We start from the raw sequence: 14,459 nt of genomic DNA, 5'->3' as shown, positions 1-14,459 counted from the left end.
ATACTTTTCAGCAAGAATAATTAATGTTGCTACAAATGCTGTACAACTATTGTGGTGAGGAAAGAACAAGTCAGGCTGTTATTTGAAATAATGACATGAATTTTATAACTGGCTTTAGGAAGTCCCCAAAGGTCTCACTATATCTTGACTTAATCATTCTTTCATCATGATAGTAGTGAATGAACCTTTTAATTGTCTATAAAAAGCAAATGTAAGTGTAATACAGATTTATTTTGGTTAGGATGTGATAATCAACTATGAAAGTTTTTTTTTTCTTTTTACTACTTGTTCCATCTGGTAATAATTCATAACATGGCCAAACAGTGTTCCTCAGAAAGAAAAAAAATAAGCAGGCCTAACAAAGCACTTCAGTGGACAGATTCGGGCAATGAAAGACCTACTGCAATTCTTACACCTATCAAGGATCTGGGGACGACAGAAGTGGGAGGAGAATGGCACAAGCATCAGGAACACTGACTCCAGCACTTGGACTCGTTGATTCCATATAAAGTCTCAGAACTTCTGTCATCAGAAGATGAAAGACATATCTATCTAAAAGACCTCAATGAAGGAGAATTAAATGGCATCTCTAAAGACCTTAGCTCATTCACTAATGCAGTTACCTTCTTGTTGCTGGGACAAAACACCAAACCAGAAGCAGGAAGAGTTTATTTTATTTCAGCTTAGAGTTTTGAGAGGGCAATTCACAGGAAAGCATGACAGAGCAGACATCCAGCTCACACTTTATATCAGCAAGGAGGAAGGAGCAAGAGTGAACTCACTGGAACAGCCAGTGGTGCTGGGCTCATAAAACCCAAGGCCCATCCCAGAAACACAGCACCTCTAGGATGGTTCTGCTTCCTAAAAGCTCCACCAGCTGGAGGGGCAGAATGAGCATTAATCAGTGACAAATGAGACTCTGCAGGACGTTTTACATTCATTCTGCCACAGACACCAGCGGTCACTGCTATAGCTCGGCACCGTGTTTCCTCAGTGGAGACCATCTGTAGTTGTTTCTTTTATTTGGTTTTCTTTAGTTTATTTGTTCTCTACTTGTGAAGCTGTAGAAGTGAGGTGGAGTGAAGGCAGAGGGCAATACTGGAGGAGAAATTTCTGAGCTGGAGAGTATTATCATTAACGGATAGTGGCAAAGTTTTCCAGGATTGCTCCATCCAGGCATCACTTAAATCTGCCAGCCCATTAAATACACATTCTAAGCTCATTTGGTTCTTTCCTTCATTGTTTTGCATGTAAAATTAACTGCTTAAATGCAGTGGAAAATACTATACCATTTTAAGGGGGAAAATGTAATTGCATGTAATCATCAACCAGAGATAGGCACCTTTTAGAACTCAGTGTTTCTTTTCATTTCTCAATGGATATAGTGCTCCTGAATAGGCTTACTGTAATTGACAATATACTAAATATATCGTATTGTATACTGCTTATTATATTGAGCAGAATGGGTTTGTTTTTTTCTTTAAGCCATAGAAAGCTAGTATTTTTTAGTTATTTTGTACCTTAAAATCTAGATGCCATAGTCTTTTCAATAGAAGGCTGCCTAAAAAGTTGGAAAGGCTGCCTTTATAATTGTGGTCATGGTTATTTTAAACCCTTAATGTAGTAATTTATGTTTGAGAAGAACTATAGAATCAATTTTTAGTTCTGGTAACTTGTTTCTCTTTCTTTTTCAACCCCCTAATTGCTCTCTCTGGGAAATCACTATTTGCCAAAAATAAAAATATTCATTCAGATTCTTGAGATATGGTCTCTAAATGGAGGAAGATTCATCACACAGCTTTCTTTCAACTCCTGAGAGAAGAAATCCTGGGGGCTTTGTGAGAGTCTGAGAAATAATTTGTTCCTACTTGCAGCTGAGTTAGACTTGGGATACCAGAAGTCTGAAGGGCCTTGTATTCTTCTCCAGAGTGCTCAGGCCTTTAGGCATAAGTATATTTCACTAGCAGTTAAAATTACTAAATATATATATCAGTCATTGAATTTATTAAAAAGGTACATAGCTAATATGTTTAAATATCAAAAACACAATGTTGATCACAAAATAAGACATTTGAAGAAGCTATGTAATAATGTAGTACTGTTGTAAATCTTAAAATACACCAGGCTTCATGGTGTATTTATGTGGATGTATAATGGTATAGTAAACATCCACATCAACTTCAACTAAAGATCAATTCTAGATGAGGGGATGGGACACTCTGTGTAATCAACTATGCAATGTATTATTTCATATTAAAACAGATGTGCCAAAGTGTTCCATCTGCTAAATATGGGTTAAGATTGCAGAGTATGAATTGTCAACATTATATGATTTAAAAAATATCTAAGAATTTAGGATTCAGACATGACAATAAATTAGGACAATCTTCCTTCTTTAGGGAAAAACATGTAACATTTTAAGTGCTCACAGCTTGTTGAGGATGGCGGTTAAACTGGGAAGACATCTGTAAGTTATTTACAGCTCCCCCAAATTAGATTAATGAGACTTTAAAACTGACTTTTAGGAAAAGAGGAAACATTGGCAAAGCTCTAGTAATACACGCCATAATGGGAGCAGATTCTCCCTGTTGCTCATGCTTCATTTTGTTCTAACATGGTACATGTTTAATTCACAGTCTAACACATCATACTGGCAATGAGAGCTCCTATCCAATAGTACATGGGCTGCAACATCAAGAGAGTCCTTGATGGCCTGGGTGAATGGAGAAACAATGCTCAGTGTCTACAGTCCTTTGATCACACTGAGGAAAATGGGGGCATTTTATTTCATTTATAAGATGTCAAAAATCATTATCCAGTTTTAGTATTTTGAATGATTATTTCCATTCTAGTTACCCTTCCAAGGGCAATTTAATTAAAAAACTACCCAAAAATGTTATTGAGCAAAAATTAAAAAAAAACAAAACAAAACTGTGGGACCTCACACATAATGCTTTGGAATGTCTCTATACAATGACATTGACAGTTTTATGCCTGTGAAAACTTATTGTATGCTCAGTTGAGTAATCCCATATTGTAATAGAAAGCACACACAAGCACAAACACACACACATAAACTTTTCCCATTTATATTGTGTGTGTAGGCTGAAGAAAGGACACTTTAAAACCTCATAAATTTAAGATATTATGGGAGTTGTAGGCAAAAACTGGAGCTTTTTTTTTTTTTTTACAAGAAAAGAGGCAATGTGAATGAAAAAGAAATAAACTCAAAGTCAGCATGTTGAACAAAAATATTTTATTGGAATCAAGTTGATTTCTAATGCCTTCCTATAATATACCCGATTAAAATGATGGCTATTTTCTGTTTACTACTGATATTTTTGGAAATCTTATAAATCCCTTAATTAAGACTTATGAACTTCTGGTATTAAGTATCTTATTATCTGCTGATAACCTATGTTTAGATTTAAAAATCTGTCCTAAAGTGTTTCATTTAGTGAAGAAGTTTTCCTGTAAGTATTTGTTATCATAAACTATTGGTGTGCATCTCTGTCATTCAGCATAAAAGAATAAAAATTGCTTGTAGAATCTGTTTCTTAGATGTGAAGAATCTATCTACAGTCTCCACTCATTCTTATCTGCTGGGCTTTACTGTAGATGAAATTTGAAAGTCTTCTTTTTTGCAGTAAACCAGAGTGAATTCTGTCACACAGAGAAAGCTAAATTGCATAAACTAGGTGAGTAAGAAATGACAAAGTGCTTTAAAAAGAGAAGGCATGTTTATAACTTCTTATTGGGAACATTATTTAGCTTAAAAATGTATACCAAGCTGCTTTGTGGGTCTTACATTTTCCTGTCATCTAAATAGAATTCATAATGTAGGAGTAAAACTTCTAAGTCCCTAACAGTTTAGTAGCCATCATCTTTAGAAATTAAATTTTACATTAAATACATTAATTTTCCAAAGAAAAGCCATACATTCATTATTCTGATTGGATCTTTAACAAAATAAACTACTATGTATGAATATAGCAACAAAACATTTATGTGGAAGTAGATGACACTCCGAGATTGGGGGCACAAGAATTTGTGTTATTAAAAAAATACTTATGGGGCTGGAGACATGGCTTAGCAGTTAAGCGTTTGCCTGTGAAGCCTAAGGACCCTGGTTTGAGGTTCGATTCCCCAGAACCCACGTTAGCCAGATGCACAAGGGGGCACACGCACCTGGAATTCGTCTGCAGTGGCTGGAGGCCCTGGCGCACCCATTCTCACTCTATCTGTCTTTCCCTCTCTCTCTGTCACTCTCAAATAAATAAATAAAAATGAACAAAAAATATTAAAAGAAAACTCATGCTTCTATATATGTGTGTGTGTGTGTGTGTGTGTGCATCTATACCCTTGTATTCATATATGCTATGTGAGTGAACTTTATGCTGAGTATGTTCATAAATATAGTAAAAATTCCTAGAAAGCATTTTCTTGAACTTTCTAAATGAATGTTATTAAAAATCCAGCATCATCCCCTTGCCCTGCCTATTGGCCAGCACCATTGTTTTTGTTCCTAATTGATTTATCTCTTGATTTCCTAAGAAGCACCTCCCTGGAGATAGTCAGAAAAGTCATCTTGGCCTGCAAGCACAGCTCCTGCATGCAACGAAAACCTTTGGTGACTTCTCGTATTTCGTACTCCCTGCCTGTTTTAGGTTCAGGTTTTTTTTAAAAATATTTTATTTATTGATTTATTTGTTTGCAAATGGAGAGAGAGAGAGAGAGCGGGAAGGAGACAGAGAGAGAGGGGGGGAATGGAGATGCCAGGACCTCTAGCCACTGCAAACAGATTCCAGATACATGTACCCCTTTATGCATCTAGTATGGAATCTGGGTCCATAGGCTTTGTAGATAAACACCTTAACTGCTGACCCATCTCCCCAGCCCAAGGCCTATTTTTTTCTTTTTTTGTTATTGCTGTTGGGTTTGATTTTTCAAGGTAGGGTCTCACTCTAGCCCAGACTGACCTGGAATTCACTGTGTAGTCTCAGGGTGGCCTCAGGTGGTGCTGGGATTGAAAGCGTGCACCATCATGCCTGGATAGGCTCTTTGGTTTCATGTTAGAGAGACATGAATACTTGCTGTCCCTTCCATGTTCCTTGGGAACTTCCACTGTGGGTACTTTCTTGAGTCCATTCTATATTTTGTCCCATCAGGCAGCAGGTGGAATAGCTGTATCTTCTTTCTAGCTTTTGCAATCTGCTTGCATTGTCACTGTCTTTGATGAGCAGGATTGTGCTTTTTACTGTTTTGCTTTTGTGTATGATGTAGTGGTTATCACACTGTGTGTTTTTGTTTATTTATTTCACTTAATTTAAATCACTATTCATAGTCACAATGATTGGGGAAAGCCAAGTAGAAAAGACATGGTCAGACAAGATGAAGTTTTATGCGTCAATAATTTAAGACATTTTTCTTTATATCAAGATCTGAAGGTACTTTTGCACTATTTATACTGACATCATTGCTACTCAAAAAGGGATTGTCAGTAATCGCTACTTTCTGCTTTCAGAACCAAATAGAATGTCTCAATTTTAGACCATCAGTATTCTCATGAACAAATTCACTTATTTATTGTTTGTCTTATCCAGGACCCACTTCTGATGATCCAGTATGTGGCAAGCAGTGAGTGATATGAAGTGGTACCAAGTTGATCAGACAGTGCTTGCTCTTAAAGAACTAATGGTGTGATGGAACAGTGGCCAGTGGTATTGTGGGAGGAAAAAGAGGTCCATGCTGTTGTAGAAGTCCAACAAAAGGTACACAGGAAGAGAAAGCTTGAAGGAAGCTTTGGAATATTGAATCTGGCATAAGAGAACTGAATGGGATAGACGAGAAGCATTTCAGTCAGTCATACACAAAACTACTTTGTAGAGCCAAGTGCCATTTGGTGTGCTCATATCACTGATTCCAGGTAGGATGAGAGAAGTGGGGTCCAGATTGTCTAGAATCTTCTATGTTGATTAAAGAGTTGTGATTTGAATGGCAGAGAGGTGAAACCATTGAAGAGTTTAAGCAGTGAGATAAAAAGGCCACGTTTGTGTTTTAAGATAGAGCCCTCTAGTTTAGGTTGTGAATGATGGATAGGAGAAAGCAAAACTGAAGTCAGGAGACTAGTATTCACCCCATTAACAAATCCAAAAGAAAAATGATGACTCTGACCTTAGCCAGATGCCATTAGAATAGACGGTAATGTAGGGAGAGAGAAAAGTGAGAGCAGGGCAGACCCATGCAACTTTCAAGAGACTGAATGTAGAAAATGAAAAATTGACAAGGGTATTCCCTGTGGCTTGAATGGATGGGTAGGTGCAATTGTGCTATTCATTGAGAAAACACACACACACACAAAACAGAAAGAACACTATGTTGTGTTAGAAAGACAAGGAATGTGTTTTGGACAGAATGGTGCCTAGGGATTAAGAGATTTGGAAATTGTAGCTCTTTATCTTAAAACAGATGTGCTTGCTCTAGAGAGCTGATCCAGGGTTTTCTATCAGGCTCCTGGTATCTTTCCTTCCTTAATGCTATTAAAGATAGGTACCATGTAGTTTATAGTTGTAAATACATACACTCATATTTCTATTTGTTATAATTCAAACTAATATTTTATAAAGGACCGATATTTTTTAAAGAAAGTTTTAGATCAAGGAATATAAGTTCAGAATACACTAAAAATTATCCAATCCCTCTTTTAAATTTCCTACATAAAGATCTTAAATACAGATTTCTTTATTCAATGACTTAAATTCATAGAACAAATCAAGGACTATATCTAAATTAAATTCCAGATTCCTGACTCCTTCCTGGCTGAATGTGCTTTTTATATACCAGTTGATACTTAAAATATATAAAGCAAAAGTTAAGCTCACTCCAATGTTTTTATGATTTCATGGAAGTCGCATGTATGGTATGGAAAGTAAGTATAGCAAAGAGGTGCTAGGCTAGTAAAATGAACAGGACATATCTCATTCAATCATACAAAAAAAGGAATGGTTTCCACAATCATGGTCCAGTTCTAGGGTACTGCATTCCATGGTCTATTTCTAGAGTACTGCATATGACTTTGATGCCTGTTATAAATCACAAAACTATGGTTTTAAAAGAACTATGACAAAAATTATTGTTAGAAAATCAGTTTTGGATTTTCTGGAGTGCCCTTGATAGCTTTTTCCTAGGCTTCAGTTGGGGTGTCAATCACATTTTGAATGTCAGCTCTCTCCATATTAAACAGAGACTAGAATATTTATAAGAAGAAAAGGCAAGCTCCATCAGAGCGTTTGTCTACTCTACTGGAATGATCCTTCTGCATTTGTCTCCTTTCTACTTGACTTGATTCTGTCCTTGTGGCATCTGACACAGACTTAGTTCACAATACACATGTAGCACTTATATTATTAGACTCCACTGAATTTACACAGATTCAAAATGCTTTTAAAAAGTTGAGAATTTGATCCAGATTTTGCTTGTAAAGAATAAACTCAGGGTGCTCTTGTGGCTCGACACCTGAAGTGTAGCTGATAGGCATTAATGCTAGCAGGCAAAGAGAATCAAGGAAAATCTTTAAAGAACCTTAAAAATGATGGAGTATCAGTTGGCATTTTGAAAAATGGGTTCCAAATTCGAAACCATCGGAAATAAAGCAAGCAGCTATACCAGAAAATTGAATAACACGTGCGAGGTGGGCAACATCATGCTGGCCACCTTTGTTGATTCAGTTTGCTAATGTAAGCCTGAGTTTCCAGCACACTGAGTAGTCACAACCTTGCATCTGGCACTTATTACCTCTTCACCTTGACTACTATAACTTCTCTGAACCTCCATCAGCAAAGCAAGTTTCTTGGGGTTCATAATACTTGATGTCTGTAAGTTCCCTTATCCTAAAGGCTTCAGATACCATCATAATTGATATCATGGAAATATGTTAGTAAAGAAACTGCTTCACATTCTAGCAAAATGGATTAATTACACAAACAGGCAATTATATTTTTTCTATTTGGCAGAAAGAAAGTATATAGGCAGAGATATAATACTAGACATTTCTGCAAATAAGTTAGCCTTAGCCATTTCTTTTTATAAGGTCATAAACCTGGATATAGTGGCATTTTCAATAATGATTAATGAAACTGATATGAGATAACGACATCAAATTTAAGATACAGTTTTGCATTGTTTTTCCTCCTTACTGAGTTTCCATATTTACCCTTTTACTTTGTTTCATAGTTATTTTGCCATAACTGAGTGATGCCATATGCATGAACATTCAATGAGTGTCCACTTAATCTACAACATATTTTAAGCCTATGTGCCCTTGTCAAATTTTATAGGGTTTAAAATGTTGTTTGCTTAAGAATTACATGGCAGAATTATATTCTTTGTGCTTTAAAATATCTGGTTTAAGCAAGTCCTTGAAGTGGCTCTTGAAGTGAAATGATAGAGAATGCATTTCACATGCAAGACATGCCATATTACCCAGATTCCACTTCTCATAAGCATGAAGCACCAGAGAATTTTGAGAGTATAATAAGAGTTCTCCTCAAACTCTCTCAGAATGGCTAGTCTTTGGGTACAAGACAGAGGAAAAGAATTCATGAATTAACTACATACAAATGGCTGATATATTAATATTAAATGTATCATTGTTTATTATTTACATATGTATGTGTGTATACATGTCATTAATGTATAGATGCTGAGTGCCCGAGCATGTGCACATGCATGTGAGGGCCAGAATTTAGCACTGAGTGTCTTCCTCAATTGCTCCTGAGCTTATTAACTGAGGTAGGGTCTCTCCTTTGTACCTAGAGGTCACCAATTCAGCTTGCTTAGTTAACCAGCGTGTCCCACTGTTCCCCTGGGTCTGCTTCCACTGGAAGCCTTTGTGTAGTGCTGCATATCTGAAGTGAGAGCCTCATGTTTGCATCAGAAGTGCTTTCCCATGGAGACATCTCTCCAGCCCCATGTTTGTCAGTGTTAACACAGTGCTTGTACTTTTCATACCACTTAGTAGGATACTTGTCTTTTCACCAACCACAGTATTTTGTAGAATGTTAGCCATTGACCAATGTATAAATATTTAAAGTTCAAATTGTGAAATTTATCTACCTTTGAACAAGTTTCACTTCCTTGTTTCTGTAGCTTTCATTTTACATATTCTCCGCATCAATCCTAGTTGTTGTGTTCTTTGTCTGTGATAGTGGTGGCAGTGTGACAGCATTTGAGGGGTGATTGTCTTTCAAAATGTAGCACAGTGTAGGCTCTTTCAAATCAAATTATCGGCTCAGCCACTAACAAAATGTGTTATCTTAGATAATTACCATGCTTTCCTTAGCTTCTGTCTCCATAATAGTGAAATGATAAAAACAATACTTACAGTGTCTGGAATTTGAAAATTCGACGAATGACACATTTATAACACCTGATATAAACATTACTTTTATAGGAACAGTGTACAATTATATCACTTTGCTATGTTTTACCATGGTTTGTGAAAATAGAACAGGCAGTACAAAGTTATGCTATTAGTATTGTATAAAATTAGCAGCATTTTTAAGTCTTCATATCTGACCCCAGTGCATCACATCCACTTCAGATTAACTTGACACAATACAATGAAGCTGAGTGAAAGCATTACCTTCTATTGATGCATGAAGTTTTTAAAGATCTAAGTAAATTAATACTTATAGGTAGGGTACAAATGAAATCAACCAATTACACACTCACCCAATCCAGCAGAGTATCAGTGATCACAATTCTAAGGGAAGAGTAACATCAGTAAATAGTGTTGATTCCTTTATCTGATGTCTACTCAACTAAGGCCTCTGTTTCTTCTCTCTTTCTTTCTCTCTCTCTCTCTGTTTCTTTCTTTTTTCCTTTCTCTCTTTCTATTTAGTGACATTTTAGTTATTTATTTAAAACTTAGAGAGGCTTTGTTAGATTAAAAGAAGGAAAGAGGATAAAGTATAAAGAGCTGCTTACTCATGAGAAGGTAAGAGGAGTAATGCCCCCTTTTAATTTATTTTTAAGTTGAAACAAGTTTATCATTAAATAGTAAAGATTTGATATCTACAAAAGGAAAAAGTACAAAATTAAATATTTTAAAACACAAACTAAATATTTCAAAGCAGGCTGTGCTTGGGAATATTTAACTAAGCACACATATATAGATGTGTAATTTAGATAGAATCATAAATAATAGTTTTGTTAACTAGTGTTCAGGATGTCATAGCTTTATAAATAAGGAAATACAGGGGGAATTGGTTCATATTGCCATATTATTATCATATTATTTCACTTTGGAATTGATTCTGCCCTTGTATGGTTGGTTGAAGAATCAAGGTAGAGAATACATATGTAAGCCCTTTGTAGACATTTTACAAAGCTCATACTATTTCTTTGCTTAAAAATATTATTACTCATTTATTATTATCCTCTTCCTAGTCTGTTGGCCACTGCTCTGTAAAACTCTGAAGTCAGACATGAAGTATGGTTTTAAGTCAAATAACTTAATCATTCAAGTTTCTCCCACCATGTAACTTCTCATCTTACGTGGTCAGCAGCTTCTCAGCTTGTAAGTTACCTATCAGATGTTTATAAAGTATTAAGCATAAATGTAATCATCATTTGCAGTAAACATATTTTTTGGAATCAGTATGGTATACATGAAGATAATCAAATTTGTTACAAATCTTTCTTGAAGGTTGCTGATTGGTTACATCAAGATGGGTTTCACAGTTGTATATCTAGAACAGAATAGTTCGAGATAAGATGAAAGCCACACTTCATATCCATCACACATTGTATATTTGCTTTCTGCCTCCCACTCAGCCTTTAAATCAACTACATCTGGTTCTTGCTACTTAAATGAATGCTCCATTACCTTGAGCATTAAACAGAAGTTAGTGTTAGAAAAAGAAGCCCCAGCTGATTAACTATAATTACATTCATACTGTCCATTATGGCAGATTAAATAATAACTTCACTCTAGGGAAACTTACTTTATTTCTAGGACAGGGCCAGGTGGTCTGGAGACGCCTTGTGGTTGTGATGGACACTGGGATGTAATGATTACTTTGCTTTGCTGGCACTAAAAAGAACAACACAGTACTGCTGAATGGACAATATCAGACTTGCAAGTGAGACCACAAACAACGGAACCTTCATGTGGTCACAAGGTGCCCTCTTGTATGAAACCTTTGATACATCCTTGCTTTCACACCCAAAGCAATGAGTTCTGGCAATGAATTTGCATTAACCAACTATACAGGAAGCTGATAACTGTGTAATTATCAAGAACATTGTGCAATGGAACTCACTCATCAGTGAATTCCCTTGGGGAGATGTCAAAATAGTACATTAAATTATGGGAAATTTCTTGGTAAGCAAGGAGCCTGACACCAGTGAGGGTTTCATGACCAAAGCGTGTTACTCAAAGAATATTATTTGCAATCTGTGAATACAGTAATAATGTTGTATCAGAATGTAAATAATAGCATCACTTGCTTCATTCAGAAAGTTGTGTTTGTATGTATGTACACACAGATTATACATATACATATGTATGTATGTATGTATGTATGTATGTATGTATGTATGTATGATGAGCTTAACAGTATACTAGTGCCACAAATAATTTATATGCTGGCAGCAGCAGCTCCTGGTTTTATTACTCAGATTCTCAGATGGTGCTCATAGGCAGTTGTTCTATGGACCACATTTTGGGAAGCATTCATTTCCTGAATCAGAATAAGACTGAAAGGTTTTTGAAAATATTCACATTTGAAATTGAATGTTGTGCGTCTATCTGCAGTTTGAAATTCTCCTCATGCAGCCTTGATGAACACTCAGGGTTTAGCAGGTATATAACATATCATATAAGGTTATCTGGTAGTGCTGGGCTGGACAGGTTAGTGGTTAAGACTGTGAGGGTTGAAATTGGAGTCTGAATTCTTGCTTCATCTTGAATAAGTTGTTTAGGGGATCATATGCCTATATAGTCTCATCTCTAAAGCAACCTAAAACATGAAGTCAGTGTGAATTTAGAATTGTGAGTGTTTTAACCTGTAAACTGAATGAGTTTGGCTTATCCTGCTGCATAAGAGGAATTGATACATGTTAACTGTAAATTCTCGCTGTCTTCACGATGGAAAATTACTTACCATTTATTAGGATATGCATATTCATTAATAGTCTCAAGTTTCCTGGACAGCCATGGAACATACTGTGGTTTGTCTACCTATGGTTTCTCTTCCTAAACAGCTGCCAAGTGTAGTAGGGCCTGTCAGTCTTCCTTTGACTGTTTAGAACATAAATCAATGTGATTGAATAAAAATGCTCAAGGGTCAATAGGAGCAAAAACAAGCCTGGATTCAGATGCTTGAAACACATACATACAACTGTATCATCTAGCTCCACCATCTATCATCCACCTGCACATCTGTCTTTCGCCTCTAGATTGGTTTTATTCTTTGGCTCACTTTGCTTTGTGTTGGCAAAACTAACTGACCAATAGCAGTTGCCCACCAATGTGACCCACTGATAAACCACAGAGGTAAAAGAAGTTCTTCTTAAAGTCATTTGAAAAAGTTCCAGAAGGGGGACATTATGGTCTTCTTTACAATATTCTTTCCATTTTGGAAAAAAAAAAAAAACTCGCATTACTAAGTAAAAGCATGGTATTCTAGCTTGTAACTCAAGCATGTGCCCACTCCAAAAACTAGGGTGACTAACCCAAAACATTTATGGTGAAAGGAAGAAATACAATTTCCCCAAAAGAGTTGCCAGGGTTGGGCTGGAGAGATGGCTTAGCGGTTAAGCGCTGGCCTGTGAAGCCTAAGGACCCCGGTTCGAGGCTCGGTTCCCCAGGTCCCACTTTAGCCAGATGCACAAGGGGGCGCACGCGTCTGGAGTTCTTTTTCAGAGGCTGGAAGCCCTGGCAGGCCCATTCTCTCTCTTTCCCTCTATCTGTCTTTCTCTCTGTGTCTGTCGCTCTCAAATAAAAAAATAAAAAAAAAAAAAAAAAAAAAAGAGTTGCCAGGGTGATGGCTCAGTGGGTAAGGTGCTTGCCATGTAATTTTGAGTTCCTGAGTTCAGATCCCCAGACCCCACATAAAAAGCTGGAGGCCATGGCAGTCTTCTATAATACCAGTGCACTTACGGCAAGAAGGGAGACAGAGAAGGGGAAATCCCCCAGAAGGGAACATTGAACAGCAACGGAAGCCCCTACCGCAAGTGAGGCGGAAGGCGAGGACTGACTGTGAAGTTATGCCCTGACCTCCACAGATGTGCTTTCGCTCCTGTACGTCAACATGTGCCTGAACATGTACACATAAACACACACACACACACACACACACACACACACACACACACACACCAGCATAAATAAATAAATAAATAAATAAATAAATAAATATATTTTTTTTAATGAAAGTTAAGGAATGCCATTAGGAAAATGGAGCTTAAGGTATGGAATCCAAACTGACAGATGTTTCTGCTCTGACCTAGCCCCTTATCCTTACCCTTCTCATGTTGTTGAAATAAGGTAATACAATTGGAATAAAGCCAGGATTTAGCCTAAAGACTGTATAATTTGCTAGGTAACATTATGTTTTCTGATTGATTCTGTCCTTGCTTTGTAACCAAAACAACAACAACAACAAAGAAAAACTCTTTGCAGGTAGAATTCCTGTATTTGCACCCTCCCAATTTTAATGATGTGGAGTGTTACCTTACATTGACCAAGAATGAATTCAGAATTTGTTATCAATATGGCTTGATGCTAAGCATTCCATTTTATTCCTTCTTGTCAGTTTGAGACACAGTCCTTGTTTCATAAGTAGAAATAAACAAGGGATGACATTAGGAATTGAGCTGCCAGGTTTTACAGAGAGGATTCTATATTTAAACTATATTTATTACATGAAAATAATGGCTCTATGGATTATAGAATCGTTTGGTTTACTAAATCAGTAAAAATCACGTAGCTGTTAATGATTTGAAGCTCAGCTCGCTAAGCACAACTTGGCAGAGCAACCAAGTGGTTAAAAGTGTTAGTATGAGAGTTAAGGACTTCAGTCCTCAAGTCCAAATCAGGCTGTTTGTGTGGTGTGTGGCCTTGGACTCAATGTCTCTGGGATGCAGTTTCCCCATATGTAAAATTGGATAATAAAAAATGTAGTCACCACACAGCAGAGGGGGAGAAGTGTGTGCTCTGCCTGGGAGGTGCTTGCTTCCTCTAAGTTTTTCAAGCTGTGCATAAGCTCAGCTTCAGTCTCCCAGTCCATAACAAGTTCCCACGTAGTAAGTCACTTAATAATTCATGTTGGCCCCTGTGGTCCTACTCATTTTATAACTATACTGTTCTTTTTTAAATGAATGTCATCATAAAAAAATAGGCCTGGAGAGATGGCTTAGCGGTTAAGCACTTGCCTGTGAAGCCTAAGGACCCC

The 14,459-nt window shown here is 36.8% G+C and overlaps 1 protein-coding gene across 2 annotated transcripts in view; it reads left to right on the top strand.

Annotated features, from left to right (window-relative positions):
- Angpt1 (angiopoietin 1) overlaps positions 1 to 14,459 on the top strand; it is a 255,848-nt gene that overhangs the window by 128,859 nt on the left and 112,530 nt on the right. The gene's annotated exons all lie outside the window — the stretch shown is intronic.

This window comes from Jaculus jaculus, chromosome 2, assembly GCF_020740685.1.
Source record: "Jaculus jaculus isolate mJacJac1 chromosome 2, mJacJac1.mat.Y.cur, whole genome shotgun sequence".
Lineage (NCBI taxonomy): Eukaryota > Metazoa > Chordata > Mammalia > Rodentia > Dipodidae > Jaculus > Jaculus jaculus.
The sequence above is the reverse complement of the archived record's forward strand: the minus strand, read 5'-3'. Positions and strand labels throughout refer to the sequence as shown.